Raw genomic sequence first — 10346 nt, 5'->3', positions numbered from 1 at the left:
GGGACTGGCGCGCAGGGCCCGCAGCTGCCCCCCGGCATCACAGTGCCGGAGAGGGGCGGGCAGGTCACAAAGGCCCCTCCCCGCCCACCCGCGGCTCAAATCTCCGGGTCCTCGGTCCCGCCTCCGCAGCCGGCGGCGCTCGCGGTGGGGACGGAGCCCGTGGGGGTGGCGGCCCTGTTACCAAAGCGCACGTGTCCACGTTCCAACACAGCCGGAGAGAGCAGCCCTCGTGACCCCGGCTGCCGGGGAAGGCAATGCAAAATGCGGCCTGGCGAACCGCGCGGGTCTCCCCAACTTCCGTTCTCCCCCGGCCCGATGGAAAGGCTCCCGACTGGGGTGTAGGTGACCGCAGCGGGCTGCAGGGGCCCGAGGTGCGCAGCTGCAGTCTCAGCCCGTCGCCCTAGGGCCGTGTGCGCTTGGCAAGCTGCAGGGCCCCTGCTCCCAAAGCCAGTGCCTCCTGCCGCCAAGGCCCGCCTGGCTGCTGGGGACGGAAACGAAGTGGCACACACAGAGCTCCTGGGACAGGCGGGTGCTCGAGCCTGCTCCCGTTTTTACCCTCTCTCCGGGTACCTTCCACCTCCACCGGCATTTTCAAATCTCCCCCCTTGATCCCTTCCTACTTTTAAGCCCCAAACATGCCCAAGTCACATCTCCGATGTGCTCCAGAACTCACACCAGGGTTCCCCTGCCTCCGCCCGGCAGTGAAACCCGGCACAGATGCCGATGTGGAAGGGCCAGGTTGCTGCCCTCTGGCTGGGAAGGGGTGGGCACTTGGTAAGAGCCCCTCTTCACACTTCAGATATTGGCGCGATGTCACCCTGCCCGTCTCCCCTCACTTCCCCCGAGGTGGGCGTGGGCTGGATGGTCTTTGTTCCTTGTTCTCACGGCAGCGTTTCCCGCCAGTGGGCAGTCCTGCTCCTGTTGAATGTGGTCCCTCCGCCTCTCTCTTCCACTTTCCTCAGACAACTGACCACCAAGCACCAAGTCACAGCAGGCACATTCATAGCTCTTCCTTAAGGCAATACCACTTTAGCCAGCCGTGGTAACTCCCCAAGTTTCCAAGCAGTCAGAGATCTTCCTACCTTTCCACTCCTAAAGCGAGCCTGTGTGTGGCCAATAGACAATGAGGGCAGATTTCTCCTTACCTATGTAGCAATCTGCTCTGCTGCCCCCACTCATAGTGGATAGCACATGTCTTAATCACCTTTGCATCTGAGAGGGTGTGAAACACAGTGCTTTACCCACTGATACGAACAGGACTCAGTAAATCATGAGTTGACGTTTTGTCTATCTTATAATGTAAGATCCTGACAATTAAGACATGATTAAGCTAACTGTGCCAAGCACATGGTACTCAATAAAGGATGTTGGTTGTTATTATAACTCTATATGTATTTCTCTTTCAAACTCTCCCAGAGCATATTCTATTACTTCTTCCATAGTATTTACCACTTTCTAGTTTCGATTATAGGAGTGTGTGTGTTTGTGTGTGTGTGTAAATGCTCTACAAAACAGCTACACCTTAAAGGAAGAGGTTCTGTTATTCACCTTAGTACCCTCCCCACCAAAAATAGCTAGCTGAGTGCATCAGATGAGCTCAATAAACATAGCTGAATAAATTCACTTTTTGAGTTCTCTTTGTGAACCAACACATAAATCATGAAGAGGTTCTTAAGGTCTCAGAATAAAGATGATGATGATGGTGATGTTAGTAATGATGGTGGCCCTGCATTGCCTTTCACTATGCCCAGGCTCTTGAACTGTCTCATATTCCCCCTTTATGAAGTTTGGGCTGGAGGAAGCCACGACTATACCATAAATGCTAAATGTAGGATCTTTGGGTTCCAGGGAGATTTAAAAAAAAAAGTTGGTTGTATGGACTGAACTGTGTTCCCCCAAAATTCATCTGTTAAAGCGTAGTCCCAAAGTGACTACGGTCAGAGGTAGGGCCATAGGAGGAGATTACGACTAAATGAGGTCCTAAGGATATGGCCCTCATCCAGAAAGATGGTGTTGAAGAGGAAGAGAGAGGAGAAGGTTGCAGACACAGAAAAGGCTACGTGAGGACACAGCAAGAAGGCGGCCACCTGCACACCGAGGAGAGAGGCGTCAGGGGAACTAACTTTGCCAACAGCTCGATGTTGGACTTCCAGCCTCCAGAATTGTGAGGAATTAATTTCTGCTGTTTAAACTACTCAGTCTGTGGGATTTTGTGATGGCATTCGTAAGCAGACTAAGACAGTGGTCTTGGAGTCGTTAGAGAAAAAAAAAAAGATGGCTGGGCGTCGTGGCTCATACCTTACAGGTAAATTTCTGTTGTTTGAAGCCATACATTTGTGGCAATTTGTTACTGCAGTCCTAGGAAACAAATCCATATAGTAAGGAAGCGATCGTGTTGGAAGCTGAATAGGTAATAATATTAAATGAAAAAGAATGGCAAACTCAAAGTGGTAGATACATGCTTATAATACATACCTATGAATGTATACTGAATCTTTTTTTTTTTTTTTGAGACGGAGTTTCACTCTTGTTACCCAGGCTGGAGTGCAATGGCGCGATCTCGGCTCACCGCAACCTCCGCCTCCTGGGTTCAGGCAATTCTCCTGCCTCAGCCTCCTGAGTAGCTGGGATTACAGGCACGCGCCACCATGCCCAGCTAACTTTCTGCATTTTTAGTAGAGACGGGGTTTCACCATGTTGACCAAGATGGTCTCGATCTCTTGACCTCGTGATCCACCCGCCTCGGCCTCCCAAAGTGCTGGGATTACAGGCTTGAGCCACCGCGCCCGGCGTCCTATGAATGTAAATTGAAGGGAAGATACAGACTTTTACTTTCCTGGGGTGTTTGTAATAAGGCGGCTTGAATGAATAAAAAGTATTTCGTGTATTCTATAATAAGTAGGATGGACTGTTGTGTGAACCTGAAAAGACAGTCCAGGCATCCCACATGGCAGCAGAGCCATGCTAGGACCCAGACTATTTCTCACTCTGGTCAATTTGATTTTTTGGTTTTTGACCCAAGCAATATTGCATCACAAATCATTATTATTATTATTATTATTATTATTATTATTATTTTGAGACGGAGTTTTGCTATTACCCAGGCTGGGGTGCAATGGTGCGATCTCGGCTCATCGCAACCTCCGCCTCCTGGGTTCAGGCAATTCTCCTGCCTCAGCCTCCTGAGTAGCTGGGATTACAGGCACGTGCCACCATGCCCAGCTAATGTTTTGTATTTTTAGTAGAGACGGGGTTTCACCATGTTGACTGGGATGGTCTCGATCTCTTGACCTCGTGATCCACCCGCCTCGGCCTCCCAAAGTGCTGGGATGACAGGCTTGAGCCACGGCCACAAATCCATTTTTAAAATTCAAGTACTCACCAAAATCCCACCCCTCTGCACCTGTTTCCCTGCACTGGACGCTTGTCTGTCTTTCAGAGTAGATCCACACCTTCTAGTCCACGAATCTCCAGCCTTCGTCTTCAGTCACATAGAACATCCCCTCACAAACCTTTCCACTCACCAGCCCCCACCCTCCTCTCCCCACTACACATCGTCCCTAAAGGGTGAGGTGGAGAACATGCTGTTTTTTGGTCTAGTGCTTGATTATTTTAGGCAGCCCAGAGAAAGGGCTGATTTGCAGTTGCCTGTGTACTTGGATGCATTTAAATCTAATTTCATCCAACTAAATGTGCCTATATGCAAACATCAATATCTGTTTAGCCTTTCTACTTCATGCATCTATTTTAAATAGTTTTAATCTGGCTGGGCATGGTGGCTCACGCCTGTAATCCCAGCACTTTGGGAAGCCAAGGCAGGCGGATCACAAGGTCAAGAGATCGAGACCATCCTGGTCAACATGGTGAAACCCCGTCTCTACTAAAAATACAAAAAATTAGCTGGGCGTGGTGGCACGTGCCTGTAATCCCAGCTACTCAGAAGGCTGAGGCAGGAGAATTGCCTGAACCCAGGGGGCGGAGGTTGCGGTGAGCCGAGATCGCGCCACTGCACTCCAGCCTGAGTAACAAGAGCGAAACTCCATCTCAAAAATAAATAAATAATAAATAAATAAATAAATAGTTTTAATCTATTTTATATTTAATATTATGTGATATTTTCATTACTCCATTGCATATGTGTGTATATATTATACATATGTATACATACACACATATACATATATGTATCACTTAATACTTTCCAAAGTTTTTCTTATAGACATTGACTCATTTTACACAATATTATAAAGAGAATGAGGGAGGTAATTATTTATTTATTTATTTTTGAGACAGAGTCACACTTTGTCGCCCAGGCTGGAGTGCAGTGGCATGATCTGGGCTCACTGCAACTTCTGCCTCCTGGGTTCCAGAGATTCTCCTGCCTCAGCCTCCCGAGTAGCTAGGATTACAGGCACAGATCACCATGCCCAGCTAATTTTTATATTTTTAGTAGAGATGGGGTTTCATCATGTCAGCCAGGCTGGTCTTGAACTCCTGACCCCAGGTGATCGGCCTGTCTCGGCCTTCCAAGTGCTGGGATTACAGGCGTGAGCCACCTTGCTCAGCAGAGGAAGATAATTTTACTAATTCTATGCAAAATTAGTAACAGAACCAGAACCAAAACCAGTCCAATCCTATATATAGAATGCCATATATATATATATATATACACTTTTTTTTTTTTTTTTTGAGAGCGTCTCGCTCTGTCACCCAGACTGGAGTGCAGCGGAGCGATCTCGGACCACTGCAACCTCCGCCTTCTGGGTTCAAGACATTCTTGTGCCTCAGCCTCCCAAGTAGCTGGGATTACAAGTGTATGCCACCACACCCAGCTAATTTTTATATTTTTTGAATAAACACAGGGTTTCACCATGTTGGTCAGGCTGGTCTCAAACTCCCAGCCTCATGATCTGCCTGCCTTGACCACCCAAAGTGCTGGGATTACTAGGCGTGGGCCACTACACCTGGCTTCTAGAAGACTGTATTATAATTATAATGATAATTGTCATGTATTATCAAAATCATGCCACTTCTTTGAAAAATAAAAAAGTCTTCTGGGTGCAGTGGCTCATGCCTATAATCCCAGTACTTTGGGAGGTCAAGATGGGAGGATCACTTGAGGCAAATTCGACACCAGCCTGGTCAGTGTAGTAAGACTCCCATCTCTATATTTTTTATAAGAAAAAAGGGGAAAAAAAAAGCAAGGAATAAACCAGAGTACATAATAATATACAATTTTTTAATATTAAAAAAAGAAGAAACGAGGATCTATATCCATACTGGTGCGAAAGAACTCAGGAAGAATAAGTGTAGAGCTAACGGCCGTGGCTGCCACTGGGGTGGGTGAACATGCTAAACGGAAGGATGGGAGCTGATACGGTTTGGCTCTGTGTCCCCACTCAAATCTCATCTCAAATCGTCATCCCACGTGTTGGAGAAGGGGCCTGGCAGGAGGTGAGTGGACCATTGGGACAGTTTCTCCCATGTTGTTCTTGTGACAGTGAGTCAATTCTCACAAGATCTGATGGCTTTAAGCTGTGGCATCCCCCTCACTCTCTCTCCTGCCGCCATGTAAGATGTACCTTGCTTCCTGTCTGCCTTCTGCCGTGATTGCTAGTTGCCCGAGGCCTCACAGCCATGCAGAGCTGTGAGTCAGTTAAATCTCTTTTCTTCATCAATTACCCAGTCTCAGGTACTTCTCTACAGCAGTAGAAATGATTATGGATTAATACAGAAGGCTTTCACACTAGACTTTTTCAAGCCTTTTTAAAAACCCTATGAATGTATTGCGTATTTAGAAAACGTGTTCTTAGATGAACATACACAAAGGCTGAGCACTTCCTTCAAGAGCTAAGCCTAGGCTAAGAACAGGAATCATAGCGCTGCCTTTTCTGTGGTGCGATGTTCACGAGGTGCCTGGTCCTGGCTCTCCAACTCTCCCCTCCCCATCTCACCTCATTAACAGCAACAGTAATAACTAGCACCTGCCCACTATGTGCTATTTTCAGTGTTTTACACGGATAGCACCATTTAATCCTCACAACAAACCTATGAATTAACTGAGGCACAGGAAAGACTATTTGAAGGTCAAAGCAGGTGAGTCAAGATACAAACTCGGGCCCAGCACAGTAGCTCATGCCTGTAATCCCAGCACTTTGGGAGGCTGAGGCTGGTGGATCACTTGAGGTCAGGAGTTTAAGACCAGCCTGGCCAACATGATGAAACCCCGTCTCTACTAAAAATACAAAAATTAGCCAGGCGTGGTGGTGTGTGCCTGTAGTTCCAGCTACTTATGAGGCTGAGGCAAGAGAATTGCTTCAATCTGAGAGGTGGAGGTTGCAGTGAGCTGAGATCACACCACTGCACTCCAGCCTGGGTGACAGAGTGAGACTCTGTCTCAAAAAAAAAAAAAAAAAAAAAAAAAAAGATACAGACGTGGGCATTACGGGCCCCAGACCCACGCCCTAACCACAATCCCACATTGCCTCTCATTTACAGAGCAGAATTACTCCTTTGGGGTTAGGTCTTGTTCTTCAGAAAAAAATAAAAAAGGCTTGCAAAATGTCATGTGTTTCCTGGGAGGATTAGAAGAGCACATCTTCTAGCCATTGTCCTTAGCACCTCTGAAAACAGGCACTTGTCACCATGGAGACTATGAAATCCATGAACAGGACAGAACACCAGTACGGAAAGGGGAGTGGGAAGCATTCCCAGAACGTTCCAGAGCAGGGGGTGCCTGCTGGAAAGAGGATGTCAGAGCCCAGAGAAGGTTTGGGAACAGCTGGGGTGTCTCTGGTGGGGTGACCGGGAAATTTTACCAGCTTCTCAGCTTTCTAGAGAAAGTACCCATTCTTTGGGACCCAGCTAAGTCCACTGGTAACCCAGAGCGTGGCTTATCTGTGTGAGTTATCTGATGAAGCCACCAGCTTGTATTTATACCTACACAGGAGGACGCCCGCCAGGCTTCGTCATCGCAGGCACATCTGAGAAGGAACACCTCCTGCTCTTTCTCTGGAGGGTGCTGGGCAGTGATACTACTAAACAGATGCCAAGTGCACAGTGCCCTCTCCCTATGGCACCTCCTCCCGTCAGCCCTGGCGCTGGTCTTTTCTTTTTTTTTTTTTTGAGACGGAGTTTCGCTCTTATTACCCAGGCGGGAGTGCAATGGCGCGATCTCGGCTCACCGCAACCTCCGCCTCCTGGGTTCAGGCGATTCTCCTGCCTCAGCCTCCTGAGTAGCTGGGATTACAGGCACGCGCCACCACGCCCAGCTCATATTTTGTATTTTTAGTAGAGACGGGGTTTCACCATGTTGACCAGGATGGTCTCGATCTCTCGACCTCGTGATCCACCCGCCTCGGCCTCCCAAAGTGCTGGGATTACAGGCTTGAGCCACCGCGCCCGGCCTGGTCTTCTTGCTCACCAACTTTTGCTGCTTCTATTTCTTCCTCCCCTAATTCCTAAGGCCAAAAGCCAAGTTCGTTCAACGAATCTCGATTACGTGGCCTCTTAGATGCATGACCTCATTCCGGGTGCTGTGGAGGAGGTAAGAACAGAAATCCTGGTACCTGTGTGCCTAGGTTCAAATCCCAGCTCTACCATCTAAGAGCTGTCAGGCACTGGGCACATTCCCGAGCCCCTCTGTGTGTTTTGCTATCTCTAGAATGGTAACGCCCACCTCACTGGCTCGAACCCAGGAGGAGGTTGCAGTCAGCCAAGATGGCACCACAGCCTTCCAGCTGAAGGGACGGAGCTTCACTGCATTTGGAAAATAAGCCTTCATCATAGAAGTACACACACATTTTCCCCAAAACTTAAGCTCTCTAGGGCGAGAACCTGTAGGTTACATTCTAAGGACCATAGAAATTCGTTGTCCACCTAAGAAACCTCTCCATAGAAATTATGTTGATGTCTTCATTAAAGACGCTTTTTTCTGGGGTCACACACTTATGAAAGTGCTTTCATTTCTTCACCAAGTCTCTGATATTCTCTGACACCTGTCCATCCCACCTTGGATGGTACGAAAGTGACAAGAGCATGTCAAAAGTTGCAAAACGGCTGTTTAAAAATACGCGCTGGGAAACATGTAAGTTAAGTATGAGCTTGGGTATTAAAATTAGAAGCAGGTCACAGAAACCCAACCCCGTGTATCGGGATCCAGCCCTTGGTGAGTGGGCCCTGGCGTGTCCTTCACAAATCTTTTTTCTTTTCTTTTTTTGAGACAGAGTTTTGCTCTTGTTACCCAGGCCGGAGTGCAATGGCGCAATCTCGGCTCACCGCAACCTCCGCCTCCTGGGTTCAGGCGATTCTCCTGCCTCAGCCTCCCAAGTAGCTGGGATTACAGACATGTGCCACCATGCCCAGCTAATTTTTTTGTATTTTTAGTAGAGACGGGGTTTCACCACGTTGACCAGGATGGTCTCGATCTCTTGACCTAGAGGTCCATCTTTACCTGCAGTTGTCCGGCCGTCACACAGTCCCTTCCCGCCTGCCCTTTCCTAATCACCTCCACTGTCTAGTGAAGACATCCAGCTGGCATTCATGCTGGCTGTACACTGCCATTTCCCACGGGTTCTAAATGCTTGGGCTGCCAAGAGGGTTGAGTGTTTACATTTATTTTTATTTTTTATGGAAATGGGGTCTCACTATGTTGTCCAGGCTAGCTTTGAACTCCTAGGCTCAAGCAATCCTCCCACTCTGGCCTCCTAAAGCTCTGGGATTATAGGCATGAGCCACATAACAAGCCAGGTGTTTAAAAAAAAGTCTGTGAAGCAGGAGCTGCAGGAAAAAAGAATTAATTACTTGGGGGGAAAAAAGCTGAAAGAAAATCAACCAGTAGTAACAGTGATTATCTCTGAGTGGTGGGATCACGAGTCCTGTATTTCCCTCCATGCAATTTTCAACATTTTCTAAAATATACATGCATTGCTTTAAGATGAGAAAAAATATTTGGTGTTTTATCAAGAGGCATACAGGTGGGCCGGGCGCGGTGGCTCACGCCTGTAATCCCAGCACTTAAGAGGCTGAGGAGGGTGGATCACAAGGTCAAGAGATCGAGACCATCCTGGTTAACATGGTGAAACCCCGTCTCTACTAAAAATACAAAAAAGCTGCTGGGCATGGTGGTGCATGCCTGTAGTCCCAGCTACTCAGGAGGCTGAGGCAGGAGAATTGCCTGAACCCAGCAGGCGGAGGTTGCGGTGAGCCGAGATCGCGACATTGCGCTCCAGCCTGGGTAACAAGAGCGAAACTCTGTCTCAAAAAAAAAAAAAAAGGAAAAAAAAAAAAAAGGCGGGCAAATAGTGTCTGGATCCCTACACCACCACTGGAGGAACCCAGCGGGAGAGCCCGACAGGCTGCAGGCGCTGTGCCCCCCGTCTGTCCTGTAGCTTCCTACCAGCCCAAAACACTGAGGTTTCCAAAGGGAGTGAGGCAAGAGGCCCAGGCATTTTTCCGGTTAACACTCCACGTATTCAGTTCCAAGGGGTGCCAGGCCAGGGAGGCAAGGCAGACCTTGGCCAGGCCGCGGGCGGCTTGCTGGACTAGGCCAGAGAGTAAGTCGGTAGAATTCCCGCAGGCCCCATCTGTGGGTGCGAGGCCAAAGTCTACCAACCCCATGGCTTTCCCGTGCTGGGAGGGAGGAAAGCGGGTGACAGCACAGGGAGGTGACAACACAGGGAGGTGACAGCACAGGGAGGTGACAGCCCTACTTGTGGTTCACGTTGTTTTCTCTTTCTGACATTTCCCTGGGCTGCTTTAAGTGGACGGCAGAGGCCAGTCGAGTGCCATTCCGGATTTAGAAAGAAACTGAACGTCCAGAGTGTGAACTGGCCTGCTCTGATCTTCCCGCTGTGGCCGTGGTGGCTCCCAGCCTGCTTTGCGTTTGCCCAAAAGTAACAGTACAGAGCTCTGGCCACTCCTGTTCACCTTAAACCTGGGGCTGCTGTGCTTCTGGGCTTTGGAAAGAGTGAAGGGGTTTCCGCATATTAAAAAAGAAAGGGGCGCCGGGCGCGGTGGCTCAAGCCTGTAATCCCAGCACTTTGGGAGGCCGAGGCGGGTGGATCACGAGGTCAAGAGATTGAGACCATCCTGGTCAACATGGTGAAACCCTGTCTCTACTAAAAATACTAAAAATTAGCTGGGCATGGTGGCGCGTGCCTGTAATCCCAGCTACTCAGGAGGCTGAGGCAGGAGAATTGCCTGAACCCAGGAGGCGGAGGTTGCGGTGAGCCGAGATCGCGCCATTGCACTCCAGCCTGGGCAACAAGAGCGAAACTCCGTCTCAAAAAAAAAATAAAAATAAAAATAAAAAAGAAAGGGGCGCTAGGTCTGTGCTGTGACCCCAC

Source organism: Saimiri boliviensis, chromosome 21 (assembly GCF_048565385.1).
Source record: "Saimiri boliviensis isolate mSaiBol1 chromosome 21, mSaiBol1.pri, whole genome shotgun sequence".
Lineage (NCBI taxonomy): Eukaryota > Metazoa > Chordata > Mammalia > Primates > Cebidae > Saimiri > Saimiri boliviensis.
Note: the sequence above shows the minus strand (reverse complement) of the source record.